Below are 14,444 nucleotides of genomic sequence, written 5' to 3' on the forward strand. Positions count from 1 at the left end.
AAGCACCTTCGTCCCTTGAACATCCATCCGGTGGGCTTTTCCGTCTCTGGAGGTATTGTACACGGACACTACTGACTCCGGTGACAATTGCAACGTGATGCACCTGGAGTTGGTTTCCGGCGCATCAAATTTCTTTTGGAGCCTACCTTTGAATGCTGGTTCTGTGAACGGGTGCTTCATTATAAATAACCTCTCCTCCCATAAATGGTCGTGGATAGGGATCCATACAACAGATTTCCTTCTCCTGTGAAAGTGATTGAAAAGAAAACATTCTTTCTTGTCCTCCCTATGTATTAGGCCAAAGTATTGACATGCCTTCATTATTAGAGTGTTTAATGCTATGATCCCATCCGTCATGGCCAGTTTTTGGGGCTCCTCCACCGGGTCTTACATATTGTCATCATCCGTGCCCCAGTGGTCATCTGGGGGGTGGAGAATCAGCAGTGGTTGTAGACCTTGTATCTTGCGGCTCCTGGTCAGTGGATGTGTCCATGAGTTCCCCTCCCTTTTGGTCCACTTGTCTTCGTGTCGGCACAAGTGGGCATAACCACTTCCCTGTGTTTGATTTCAACAGGATGTTGCTGTGGGGGGAGGTGAGGGTCAGGGGGGTGATCTGTCAGCATGTTTGTGCTTCATGCCGGCTTTGCGCTGTGGAAATAGTAACTTTTGTGAATTTGGTTGTGATCTGACTGGAGTTACTGACCCCGTGACGGGGCAACTCCTTGCGCCTCTGGTATTTGATTTGGTGCTCTGGGAGCCTGTACGGCCATTGGTAAGTCTGGTATACAGCTGGGTCAACAGATTCTGACGTGTGGATAACACTTGCAATGATAGTAGTGTCTGTGGATTCAAAGGCGGCTCTGGCAGTTGCGTTTGAAGGATCACGGCGGATCCCTAGCACTCTGCTGCTGCAGTTTCTGGGGAAGGCATGGAGACCTTAGTAGAAGACCCTGGAGCATTGAAGTTCTCTCCATCACCAATGAATCTTCGGAGTCCGAAAATGCCGGCGACGGACTATGGAGTGCCTTAAATTCAGAGTCTTCCTCGTATTGTAGAATAATTTCAGGTATGACCTGGGAGTATGCCATAGGGGAGATTGGAGCTGTGATTGGCTAGGGCTGTATCCGCCTGCTCTCCTGAGTGAGGCTGTGGCATCTGGAATATTTGTTTAGTGGCCTGGCGCTGTGTGGCCCCATTTGTCTGTTTTGTTAGGGTTTTGATGCTCCTTAACACTTTTCCAGTGTCTAGATGTTGTAATTCCTGTGATTGCTTGTCCACCAACAAGCATTTTTCTTTCATCATCGACTGGCTGCATCCAGGCCTCCACTTGTCCTCTTTTATAGAGCTTTTTCCCCATTGACAAGTGATTTCAGGTCTGTGAATGTTTTTCTGTTGACGACCCTGTTGACGAGTGCCTTCCATTCCGTAAATGTCTATCTGTTGATGAGTGACTAGCTGCTGAGGGCTACTCCGTGAGCGACGATCTGTCCGTTGTCAAGCCTGTATCTGTTGATGAGCGGGGTGTGCCCGTTGTCAAGCTCTTTCGTGTCAACGAGCAGGGTTTGTCTGTCATCGAGCTCTTGTCTGTCAACTGCTGTCTCTCCATCGGCGAAGGTAGGCCCTTCCCTGTATGCTCACAAGCATACGGGGATGAGCGTTCTGCCATCAACCGACTTTCCATCAGCGGCTTATCTTTGGGAGACTGCCCCTTCATCGTCAATTAATGTGTCATCGACAAATGTGCACGCTTAGTCGATGACTGTACCTGAGCGCTCAACGGAAGCACCAATAACGGTTCTTTTATCGATCACAGCATTTAGAGGGGCTTTTTGCCACATTTGTTGATTAGCGTATGTGCAATAGGAGGTCTTTCCTCTGATCTAGCACTTTTTGGCTTAGGCTCTTTCTTTTCTGAGCGCCTATGGCCCGCCAGACTCCTAGAAGACTCTGCTTCTGAAGGGGATGGTGGCCATCATTTAGCCAACAGGCAAAGCGTCTGTGCCTGTCTTTGAGCATATTCACGCTAAACCCCTTACTCATTTGACAATCCTCCGCAGAGGGATGGGGCTGTAGACAATAAATGCATTCAGCATGTATATCCCCCTCACACACATTCTTTAAGCCACAAGTGGCACAGGCTTTAAATAAAGATGTCCTCCCCTTCATTCCTTTCCTCACTTATCTGTAGGATAGATTTTATTTATTTATTTGTTTATTTGTATTGTGCCAAACGACCCGCAGGCATCGGGGTGCAAACGAGGAGACAAGGACAAACAAAAAGACAAACAGTAGTCACAAGACTTTACAAGTACAAGAGTAGTTGGTGCAGTTCTCGGCCTAAGTGGAAAATTCCTCAAGATAGTTTACTTAAAAAGAAATGTTTAAAGCTTCTTCCGAAAAAAGTAAGGTGGTTAGTCTCCAGCCTGAGGCTGATCGGGAGTTTGTTCCAGCTTGTCTCTGCACGGTTTGGGAATGCTCTGCCCATGCCGTGCTCTTTCTTGTGTATCATACGGGTTATTAGACCATGAGCTTCTGAACTTAGCGCCCTGGGCGGTTTATGGAGGGTGATTTTAGATTTCAAGTAGGCTGGTGCTTTTCCGTACAAGCACTTATGTGTCAGAGTCAATGATTTAAATTGTGTGCAGTGTTCGATTTTCAGCCAGTGAAGGTCACGTCTAGCTTCACTAATATGTTCAGTTCTTGATTTTTGTTTGATTGTTCTGATCGTGTTATTTTGAATCAGTTGAAATTTGTGCATACTTTGTTTACTGGCACCTGCAAGGAGTCTATGCGCAATAAGATGGTGGCTCTACCTGTTGTAGTGCAATTTTTCTCACTGAGTAGGGTCTAATTGCTTTAAGCAATCTGAGTTCAGGGATGCTTCTAGTGTCATGCCTAGTGTTTTAACTTTGCCCGAGACCTCAATACAGGATTCTTTGATTTTAAACGATTGGTAGTCAGAAGAGAGTTTAGCCCGTGCCTGGATGGAGTCGAAGACCATTAGCTCGGTCTTGTTGCTATTTAAGCACATCCAATTATTGTCCATCCAATCTTCTATGTTGTTATAGAGTTTGTTTAGTGCTGTACTATCCTTAGCGTAGTCCCCGCTCAGTTCCACAACCAGCTGAGTGTCATCAGCATAGTTGGTGAAAAACACCTGGAGATGGTCTAGCAGTTCACACAAGAATCGTATTTACAGGTTGAAGAGCAGTGGTGAAAGGTTTGTGGATGTACATTGTGGATTGTTTATGGAGTAAGTTTTGTGGATGTATCGTCCAAATAGTTGAAGTTGAAGTTGTGAAGATTTTCCTGAGAAGAATCAACACAAGGAAATTTTTCCGCATGACATGCAGTTAGAATCTCAAGGGAGGCTGCAGGGGAAGAGCTAAACACTCGACGATTCATTGGTGGAGGCCAAAAGCACCCAAAAGGAGGAGATAGACTACAAAATAGACACTTATTTCTCTTTAATCACTAAGGTAAAAGAGAACCGAGCATTCCCAGCTTGACGTCAGGGAATGTTCCTAGCATGTGAGTCTATGAAAGATCCAGCGCTGGAGAAAACAACGATCTGATCCACAGTGGAGAGCCCAGCCCTAAATCTACCCTGTGGGAAATCTAAAATAGCATTTTCTCCTAACCACTGATTTAGTTCTTGCAAACTTATATGGATAAGATCTTGCATTTAATGTCAATTAGACCGGTTGATCTGTAGGAGGATTCCTTAAGAGTGGGTCCTTTGTTATATAAAGGAATGATAATAGATATGGTCCAAGATGTAGGGTACATCCTGCTTTTCACAAAAAAGTGGTAAAACTGCTTAAACAGCTGGACCCACCAATCACACACAAACTTGAATACTTCTACTGGAATCATATGTGTGCCAGGAGACTTACCCCTTGCCAGATGATTGATGGATCTGCGTATCTTGTCATCCGAATATAGTACCATTTCAACTTGGCCCTGTGGCCTTGGGATTGGGGCCCTGACTTAGCAAATATAGATAAGATCACCCAACTCAAGCCATTGGGCGATCCTGTCAATGTTCATTCATGTGCTCTGCTGAGGAGCTAGTCTGCTGCTACAAAGATCTGTGAGAAAGGAGTTACCCAAAGCCCCTGTGATGTTGGGGTGCATCCCAGTCTGGCAAAAAGGTTCAGGCTGAGAACAACTTATTAACAAGTGCTTTTGTGTGAGCAGTTTGCGTTCGGAGCATCAGAAGGTGCTAATTAGTTTTTACATAGATTACATATATCACATAGCAACAAGGAAAGAGCAGCAAATGTACAAATGTTTCAGTTGCAGAGGCAATAGATAGGTCAGCATATTATAAACTCATTGTTTAGAATTAGTACATGATGTTCTGTCTTGCGTAAGGTACAAGAAGGGAGTTGAAGTAGGTGGAAAGAGAGAACATGCAGCCAGAAAGGTGATGCAGTAAATGTGAGGTCAGTGGCTCAACATGACAAGAGTGACCCAAATTTGACCTCTATTACTAGTACATAATGATTATAATGAAGGCCCTGATGTGGAGCTGTGGCTCTGTTTAGCTCAGTCCCAAGACAATTCCCCTGTTCATTCCACAAGCGAGAAGCCGAGTTCGAAGGTGCTGGCAAAAGAATGTTAGATGTGGGGAGGGAATGTAAGGATGTGCCCTTTGAAAGACAAATTCGTGAGAACAGGTCACAGGTGTGTGGTGCCAACAGACCATGTGAAGATTTAGAGCACTGCTGACCTCACCCTCGGAGCGGTAATCCTATTTCAACTACACGTAAACACATAACCAAAGCAAATAAATCACTGAAATTCAAGGCCAAGAGTGGTGCCTAATCACGTCATTACTGGGCACCTGGGGTTTAAAGGCGATAAGAGGGAAGCCATCTCTGGAACGCACTGAGATTTGGTATAGGAGGAGCAGAGGTGATGGCAATACATTTAGTACAAGGTTGATAGTGCAGCTTGTGTATGCCGCAGTATCTGGTATAATGAGAAGGACTATTGTCTCATCAAATCAGAGTCAGCCTTGCCAGTCTTACTTTGAACACGTCTAAATCGGAGGGGTGCATCACGTGACGGTTCAGATTTGTTAGTGTATGGCTATACTCATTAGCTAACCCCCATACCTGGATTCAATAGTGATGATGTAGTGAGCCATGTGGAAAGGGGAGTGGGTTTAGATAAGTTGTGGCCAATTTGTCCAGGGACTCTAGGTGAGGTATTAGCATGTCATATAGGTGGTAGCCAATGAAGGTACTGGGATAACATTGTAACCTCTATATGCTAATATGGTGTTTTCCGCTATGTAACCTGCAACTTCTTGGGGCATGACGAGCTTTGTGTTAGTCCGGTTCTACGGGCCGTCTGAGACCTTTCTGCATGTAATAAACATTATTTTATATTGCAAAGTGGTGCAGTGTTTATTTAGCCTTTGGAGTATTTTAGTCATTCAGGTTTTGGGTCACATCCCTCTTAGCAAATTGTTCACTTCAGCACACGATTTATGTTTCCCCAGACCCTGGGTCACATCCCACCAAAATATCTTCAGGGCCAGCCTTCAGTGGACGCAGCACCCCGGGCAGCAAAACAAACATTTGGCACACTCCTAGTCACAAGGGTAGGGAAAAACCACATGTTTCAATAGACGCTGCAGTGCCTTTTGGTTATTAATTGTGCTCTGCTACTGAGAACAGGGTGCATTTAATTTCAATAAGGCACCTGCCATGTCTTCTGCCACCACGCCAGCATGTGGGAGACCATGAAAGACTCCCCCGAGCTGGTGTGGCGATGGGCTGATGGCACCAAGTGACCCTGTCCTAAGTCCGAACCTGTGCATTTGATATTCATAAGGAAGAAAAAGCAAAACCAACATAATTCATTAGTTTCAATATATATACAAAAAAGGGTTGGTTTTTGATAAAATCATATCTTTTATCTTTACCTATTTATAGTGTTTTCCTTTAATGAATTTCCAGTTCATATTATCTGGGTGTCTGCGTTCTTGGATTTTGAAGGTCCAGGCATGAATATGGCTCAAAGATGTACTTATCGTTTTGGTGTTCCAGTAGATCTGAAGGCTCATGAGAATATTGTCATGCAGGAGATACAATTGTATTGGCTTTCTGGATTTTTCACAGATGAGCATTGCCTTTTTATATGAATATGGCTAATCATGTCAATTTGTTATCGTTTATCCCTTCACGCAATGTTCCTTTGATCTGTGGGGTGGCCCAGTTAGAGAGACATACTCCCTATTTAACATGGGCTTCCTTTTTTGGGTTATTATTGTGATCTCCTTTTTGTGCAACCAGTTGTTAGTCTGGTGTTGGATATTGTGCTTTGAGGATTGGACAAACGTGGCAGGTGGCTTCCAATGAGAACCCTTTGGCACAGTTGGTATTGCTTTTGCCTCAGTCGCCTTGTCATGGAAATCATCGTGAGTTTCTAAATGCATTTAGGAAACCATTGTATTGTTGTTTTTCCAGCTCACTGCAGGTCTGATTATGTGAACGACTTTAACGCAGGTTTGGTGCATACTTATGGATACATAAGAATGGGGCATTCAAGGTTAATGTGCATACGGATTTACTAAATGGGCTTATTGTTCCTTTTATGTCCTCAGATGGAACTTAATTGGTAGTTGTACCCAAAAGGCACTGCAATTCGCCCCTATGTGGAGTATAGAGGGTTAACTAACAATGGAATAAAGGAATGTTCTTAACATTCAAAAGGATAGATATAATTTATCTTTGATTGATGATATAGTGGATTCTGCTCAGAGTAGAGGCATTTATGCAAAATACATCTCCTCTTTAAAATTGTATTTCGAATTTCTCCATTAAGGGAAATATTAGAACCCAACTGCTGGAAAATAGTGCGATTATTTGGGCATAGGAAAGCAGTAGCTATACAGAAACCAACACTGTTGGCTTGGTCAATGCCTTTTTTGACCAGGGCTTCAGTGCAAGCATTGATTTGTTGTGTATTTCGATTTGCCACAGTGTGATGAAATAGAATGCACAGTTCTGGGTCAGGCTACGATATAGGCATATAAGTTATTTGCATATGTGCATTTTTAACATGTAATTCGTAATCAACTGGCCAGATGCCCCGTTCTAACGGCCCTCCACAACTCAATGATACTCTTAACAGCAGCTACATTCATCCTTTCATGGTTTAACAATAAAGAGCAACAAAGCACGAGACTGGTGAGCAGAGGACAACTTTCTGACGCAGTTTGTGAAGTGGTTGCATTTTTCCACTTGCATTGAGACCCAAACGCACAGCGTTTAGGAGACTTTGGTCTATGTGGAACAGTGCTACTGCAAGACAGATTTTTTCTGGAGCACATTGTAATGATTTAGATAGTTCACTTGTACATAGTTCATGCTTGTTCAAGGTGGAGGCAATGCAACCCATTAGAAATGGAACACTGTCATTGTTTATCATCAGAGGCTGAGTGTTCAGGAATGTTCAGGTAGTGTTTTAGGATGCTTCTTTAAGAATTGGGTCACTTGAAGAGCTCACCTTAGGAGAGAGCTGCAGCATGTTTTGACCTGAGAATAAAGCTTCCATAAACCCAACTGAAGGAGTGGTATATTTCCTCAAACACAATACTGGCGACGAGCATTGACCACTGGCCCAGCTGAAACTCAAGAGGGCGTTGTCTGGATCAACCCACTGCAAGAGTTCACTGGTGGATGTTGGAGCAGGCAGTAATGAAGCCTATAATACTGTACAGAGACCGAAACTTTAGGCGAGGAGTGAGGAGTAGCAGAGCATCTGAGTCCTGCACTGTGTATTCAGGTGTTTGACTGTGTCAGTGTCCCCAGCCAGCGCTCATGCTTGCCGGCCAGTCAACCACAGGGAGAGGAGGGCGGTTCTCATTCGTCAACTTTATGGTGCCCTAATTAGAAGTGTACATAACCCCATGAAAGGAGGCGGCTGCATCTGACTGCATGCTCGAGCTCAAATTGAATGAGCGAGTGCAGAGCCACACGGCGGCCGCAACATATTAGGGGAAGGAACCCTCAAACGTGAGAGTGCGTGCCATGGCCATCTTGGTTGCCTCTGCAACCGCGTCAACAACTTGTTGCGCAGCGTTAACCTGAAATGCTGTAATTCATCCCCTAGGCAGTCGAGTACAAGAAACAGGAAAGCAAAGGGAAATCATAATTTAAAAGTGAACCAAAGCTAGGAAAGCATGACACCCCAATCATTGATCATCATTTAAACCAGCACAAAGTGCACTTTAGAAGGAGTGCATCTGTTTCTTTATTGTCATGGAAAATATACCAGGGCCAGCAATATTTCTACCTCTACGGTGCGGCAAGCCTCAAATTAAATGGAAAGATGTGGGGACATCACACGATCGCGGGTTCTCGCGAGATCGCACATAACGTGATCTCGCGAGCCCACGCTCTGCAGGAAAACGTTCCCGCTTCAGTGCTGGCAGCCCGCCAGATGAAGCGGTCGCACCACAGCGCTGCTCCTGATGAGGAGCTGAGAAAGTGAGAACTTATAGCAGCCTTACAGCACAGCTTCTAGGGTGTAACACCACAGCCACAGGAGGCTACATGGGGGCCCTAGAAGCTTACAGCGTGCCATCATAGTGCACACACTTCCCACAGTGATTCAACTGGGGAAGTTCTGAACTGAACTGAACTGTAAGTAAGTGCTTGATTTGAGCTTGGACATATAAGGGCCCACACTGGTTGTCATTTAATAAAGTCAGTTAGAACTCACTACAGCGTCCTGTCGTCCCTTAATGCCACAACATAATTGGCGACGAGGATACCAAAAGCCCCACAGCCCCACCATGCAAGGCGCCGCACCGCCCCCTGCCTTTCTCCCTTCACCAGGGACACCAGCAATTCCATGGATGCAGTGGGAGCCCCTTTTCTCCACCTATCTGGAAGCAGTGGGCGGCACGCGGTATGCCCCCGTCAGGAAGAGGGCGATGCTGTTAAATGCATTGGGGGTTGAAGGTCAGCGCATTTTTGCCAATTTGAAGGCAATACCTGCGGCCGATGATGACGACGACGACGTCTACAAGGAAGCGACTCGTCGCATTGTGAAGAGGTTCACCAATAAGGAGAACGTTGTACTGCACAGGCTGAGGTTCTACACCCGCAAACAAGAAGGGAGCGAACCCGTGGACGACTACATCACCAGGATGAGGGAGCTGGCTTCTCTTTGCGCCTTTGGTGAAAACGCAGAACAGGTCATCTGCGACATGCTCGTCGTTCACACTAACTCTAGGAAAGTGCAGGACACGTTCATACAAGAAAAGGAGGTCACCCTTGACAAGGCCATCCAAATTGCCAGGGCGGAGGAAGAAGCCTCCAGCAGACGCAAAGAGGCGGGAAGTCACCTGCCCGTGCCCGAACTTGCGGCGCTACAATGGAGAGGGCGCAGAGAGAAGCAGTCCCGCGATGGCCCCAGAGACAAAGGTCCCAGGAAAAAGGAGGCACCCAAATGCTATAGATGCGCCAGCACCAATCACATGGCGAATGATCGCGACTGCCCCGCCAGGAATAAAGAGTGCTCCAAGTGCGGACACATTGGTCACGTGGCTCCGGCATGCACGTGGCGGGAGAAAACTGTTTCCCGTGTCGACAGTGACTGCGCTTCAAGCGATGATGGCGATCTACAGGACAGACCCATGGTCGTCATGGTCAACGCCCCTCATGCCAGGAGGGAAAAGCCCCACTGCACCATTAAGGTTGACGGAATGGAAACGCACGTCATGGCAGACTCTGTATCTGACCTCACTATCCTCCCCATCAACACATATAAGGAGATGATGGGACAAGCAAAAGTAGAGATTAGAACGACCAGGCAAAAACCGACAGTGTTCGGTGGTGCAACTGTCGACCTTTTAAGCTACATCAAAGCCCGGATCGATTTCAAAGGGAGGTCTACCACCACCAAAGTGTATTTCTCACCCAAAGGCCCAGCAGTGCTGGGATGGGACGATCAACACAAACTCAGCATAAAACTAGATCGCAGCACTCTGGAACAGGTACTCATGGTCTCCTCAGGAGCAGCGCTAAATTTCAAGGAGATGTTCCCGAACCTGTTTTCCAAGAACCCAGGGAAGGTGAGAAACTTTGTCCACAAGATTCGCCTGAAACCCAACGCGATCCCGGTGAAACACAAAGTCAGGGCAGTACCTGCCACAGCGAGACCCGCATTGGATGCCCACCTTCGGAAGATGGTCGAAGAAGGAACCATCGAGACCGTGGATTCCTCAGAATGGCTGAGTCCAGTAGTTTTGGTCAAAAAGAAATCCAGCAACGACCTCAGGATCTGCATCGACCTAAGAAGCCTCAATCTAGAGGTAATCACGGATAGCTTTCCACTCCCCAGCATCAACAAAATTGTCCTCATGATTAAAGAGGCGGCAATCTTCTCTAAGCTGGACATGCGTGATGCCTATCACCAGATTCCCCTGCACAAATCCTCTCGCCCCCTTACAGCGTTCATCACTCCTTTCGGCACCTTTCAATACACCCACATGCCATTTGGGTTGTCGTCGGCAGCATCCGCATTTCAGAGGATGATGAACTCCTTACTTAAAGGACTCACAAATGTTTCCTTCTTTCAAGATGATATCCTCGTGTATGCCAAAGACAACGAGACCCATGACAAGGCACTCAGGACAGTCTTGAGCAGGCATCAAGAGGAGGGCATTCACCTACGCCATGAAAAATGCGTCTTCGGAGTGAGCAAGGTAGAATACCTTGGGTACTGCATCTCAAGTGACGGCGTCAGTCCCAAGAAGAACCTCATGCAGGCCATAACAGAAGCCCCGGCTCCGATGTCCAAAGAGGAACTACGCTCATTCCTGGGCCTAGCGGAGTACTATGCCAAATTCGTCCCTAGATTCTCTGAGACTACGTCTCCCATGAGGGAGCTTCTGAAGAAGGGGGCAGCCTACTCGTGGGGCCCGGAACAGAACAAAGCTTTCTGTGAAATCAAAAAGAGAATTCTACACGCGCCGTGCCTGAAACCATACAACCCTGAATGGGACACCTGCATTACCACAGACGCCAGCGCGTATGGCCTGGGGGCCACCTTGACCCAGAAGAAGGGAGACACTGAGAATATTGTGGCGTTTGCATCCAAAGCGCTGTCATCATCAGAGAAGAATTACTCCACGGTTGAGAAAGAAATGTTGGCATGCGCATGGGCCGTCGTCTACTTCAGATCGCACGTATGGGGGACGAGATTCAAGCTGATCACCGACCACAAACCCCTCATTCACATGTTGAGCCCGGGCGGCACCAAGACTGCCACCCCGAGGCTGGCCAGGATCGCCGCAAAGCTTCAAGAATATACATACGAGATAGCCCACATTGCGGGTTGGAAAAACGCACAAGCGGACTGCATGTCCAGACTCCTGAACCAAAGCACCCCTGGTACCACATTCTTGGAAGATGAGTGTGTCGTAGCCTCCATCAGTGACTTGAGGAATGGTGAGTACATGGACCTGAGTGAGCTCCACTGGCAGGAGGAGTTCAAACAGGACGATGCTCTACGGCACGTTAGTACCTGGGTTCGCAAAGGATGGCCCAATGAGAGAGCGATCCCCGAAGGCCTTCGTCCCTACTGGAAAGTGAACGAGGAAATCACCACCATGAACGGTCTCATCCTCAGAGGCGATCAGATCATCCCGCCCAGAGGAATCTGCAAAGTGATACTGTGCAGAGCACACTCAGGTCACCTGGGATGCAACATGACCAGACGCAGGATACGCGATGCCTACAGGTGGCCAGGCATGGACCAGGACATAAGACAAATGGTCGAAAGGTGCCATGAGTGCACCAACAGTGACAAGCGCCTAGCCGTGAGGCAAGCCCCCATGCTGCCCACCGAAGTCCCCAAAGGGCTGTGGCGAAAACTAGGTTTGGATTTCATTGGGCCCCTGGACAACATGCCCCCAGAACACAAATACGGGATAGTCATGGTCGACTACTTCTCCAAATGGGTGGAAGCTGACTTCACTTCAGACATCACCACAAGCACAGTCATTGAAGCACTCACCGCCGTATTCCAGCGGGAAGGTCTACCAGAAGAACTCGTCACAGACAACAGAGTCCAGCTAGTCTCCCGAGAAATGGAGAAATTTCTCAAGCTCAACATTCGACAGCGGAGAGCAAGCCTATACCACCCACAGGCCAATGGCCTGGTTGAGCGGGCAAACCGCTTCATCAAAGGGGCGCTACAACTGGCCCATGCCTCGGGCCTAGACCCGTACAAGACAGTCAAGGAAGCTGTAGCAGCCCACCGCCTCACTCCCAACGCCGTCACAGGTGGTTCGCCATTCCATCTGCTGAGGGGGAGAAGGGCAGCATCCTCACTGGTACCACCCTGGCTCCATCAAGTGAGGGCTGACGAAGACGTGGACATGGATGACGTAGCGTTTCGCATGCAGCGCAACAAAGAAGCCATGAAGACCCAAGGGGACTTGCGTCGAGCCGCTCGACACACAGCAGTTAACAGAGGTGACCTGGTGAAAATACGCCTCCCCCACAAAGACACTTCGACTGGCTCCAAATACAGCAGTCCCATGGAAGTCATGGAGAGAGGGTCAAACCACATTTGCACCAGCGACGGAAGGAAATGGAATCTAGAGAGAGTGGCCATGTACCGCAGGAAGGGAGACATGGAACAACCACACTGGGATACCGGAGAAGATCAAGACCACCAGGGGACATCCGAAAACCCTTGCCTCTCAAAAAGAGATGCCTTGGAGCCACACCATGGCAACGAGTTCTCAAGCTCCAACTCTCCAACTACACCCAGGGAGTCACGGCGAAGAACAAGACAAGGAGAACTCGAATAACCCGCACCTCTTCAAGAGTGCGCCAGCAATCCTGCCCCATATACAGATCTAAGCAGACCTCAGAGAGAGAGAAGAAAACACAGCAAGTTTGCAGACTTCGTCATGGAATGACCACCCATCCTTTTTTCCCCAGCAAAGGAGGTGTGTGGGGACATCACACGATCACGGGAGCGTGTTCTCGCGAGATCGCACATAACGTGATCTTGCGAGCCCACGCTCCGTGGGAAAACGTTCCCGCTTCAGAGCTGGCAGCCCGCCAGATGAAGCGGTCGCACCACAGCGCTGCTCCTGATGAGGAGCTGAGAAAGTGAGAACTTATAGCGGCCTTACAGCACAGCTTCTAGGGTGTAACACCATAGCCACAGGAGGCTACATGGGGGCCCTAGAAGCTTACAGCATGCCATCATAGTGCACACACTTTCCACAGTGATTCAACTGGGGAAGTCCTGAACTGAACTGTAAGTAAGTGCTTGATTTGAGCTTGGACATATAAGGGCCCACACCGGTTGTCATTTAATAAAGTCACTTAGAACTCACTACAGCGTCCTGTCTTCCCTTAAGGCCACAACAAAAGAATATTTATTTTTAAATTGTATGGCCCCAATTATGTTTTTGTCATTGTATGGCCCTAATTATTCAGTGGTTAGGAAAGATGCCCGATTATTTCACTGTCTAGGACATGGTGGACGAGAAGTTCTAAAGAGCCTGCCTGAGCCACCAGTAGAAGAAGGGCGTGATTTAAATGCGTTTGACATTAGCATTTGGAAACTAGACAAACATTTTGAGGTGAAATAAAATCTTGACAAGATATAGATTTGCGACAAGAGAACAAAGATAAGGTGAAACCATTGAGTAGTTAATTACAGCTTTAAGAGTACAGCTGTGAAATCTCTATTCAAGTGATGCTGTAAGGAAGATCATTGGAGAGACCAGCTCATGATAAAAAGTACGGAAGATAAAATACGAGAGGAGCTGTGGAGGGAAACAGATCCAGATTTGGATAGGGCTGTTGGAACAGCAAAGAATGTTGAACACACCGCCACCTGCATTAAAGACATGACTAAAGACGGGAAGCCCATAGAGAATGAAAAGAAGAGCCCAGAAAGATCAGAAACCAGTCCTGTAAAAGTGAGAGAAGTGGCAATAGATTCACAGGAAGAGCAATGTTTTTCAACAAAAAAAGTGGCGATGAATATAAACCCAGAGGAAGGGGGAGAGGTTTTCAGAGTTACAGGGGAGCATATGTTGGTCGCACCCCAACAGCAGATAAAGGATGCTATAGATGTGTCAATACAAACCACTTTGCCAGAGAAAAGGAATGCATGGCCACATTTGTGGAGTGTAGACGATGTGGGAAGGGGAGACACATTTCTAAATGTTGCAGGTTTTGGGGTGATGAAGTAGGGAACATTGAGGTTGATGGTGAGCAGGATGATCTTGAAGTGTGTGAGGGTTTGAACATCATGCAACTGGTAGGCGCAGTAAATGCAGTCAATGAGGTAAAAGTAAAGAAACCCAGAACACTATTTGGAATTAATGGAACCGAGTTTGAAATGCTGGTGCATAGTGGGGGAGATAACACATTAATCAGTAAGAA

The sequence above is a fragment of the Ambystoma mexicanum genome, chromosome 3p (assembly GCF_040938575.1).
Source record: "Ambystoma mexicanum isolate Mex_15411 chromosome 3p, UKY_AmexF1_1, whole genome shotgun sequence".
NCBI classification, from domain to species: Eukaryota; Metazoa; Chordata; class Amphibia; order Caudata; family Ambystomatidae; genus Ambystoma; species Ambystoma mexicanum.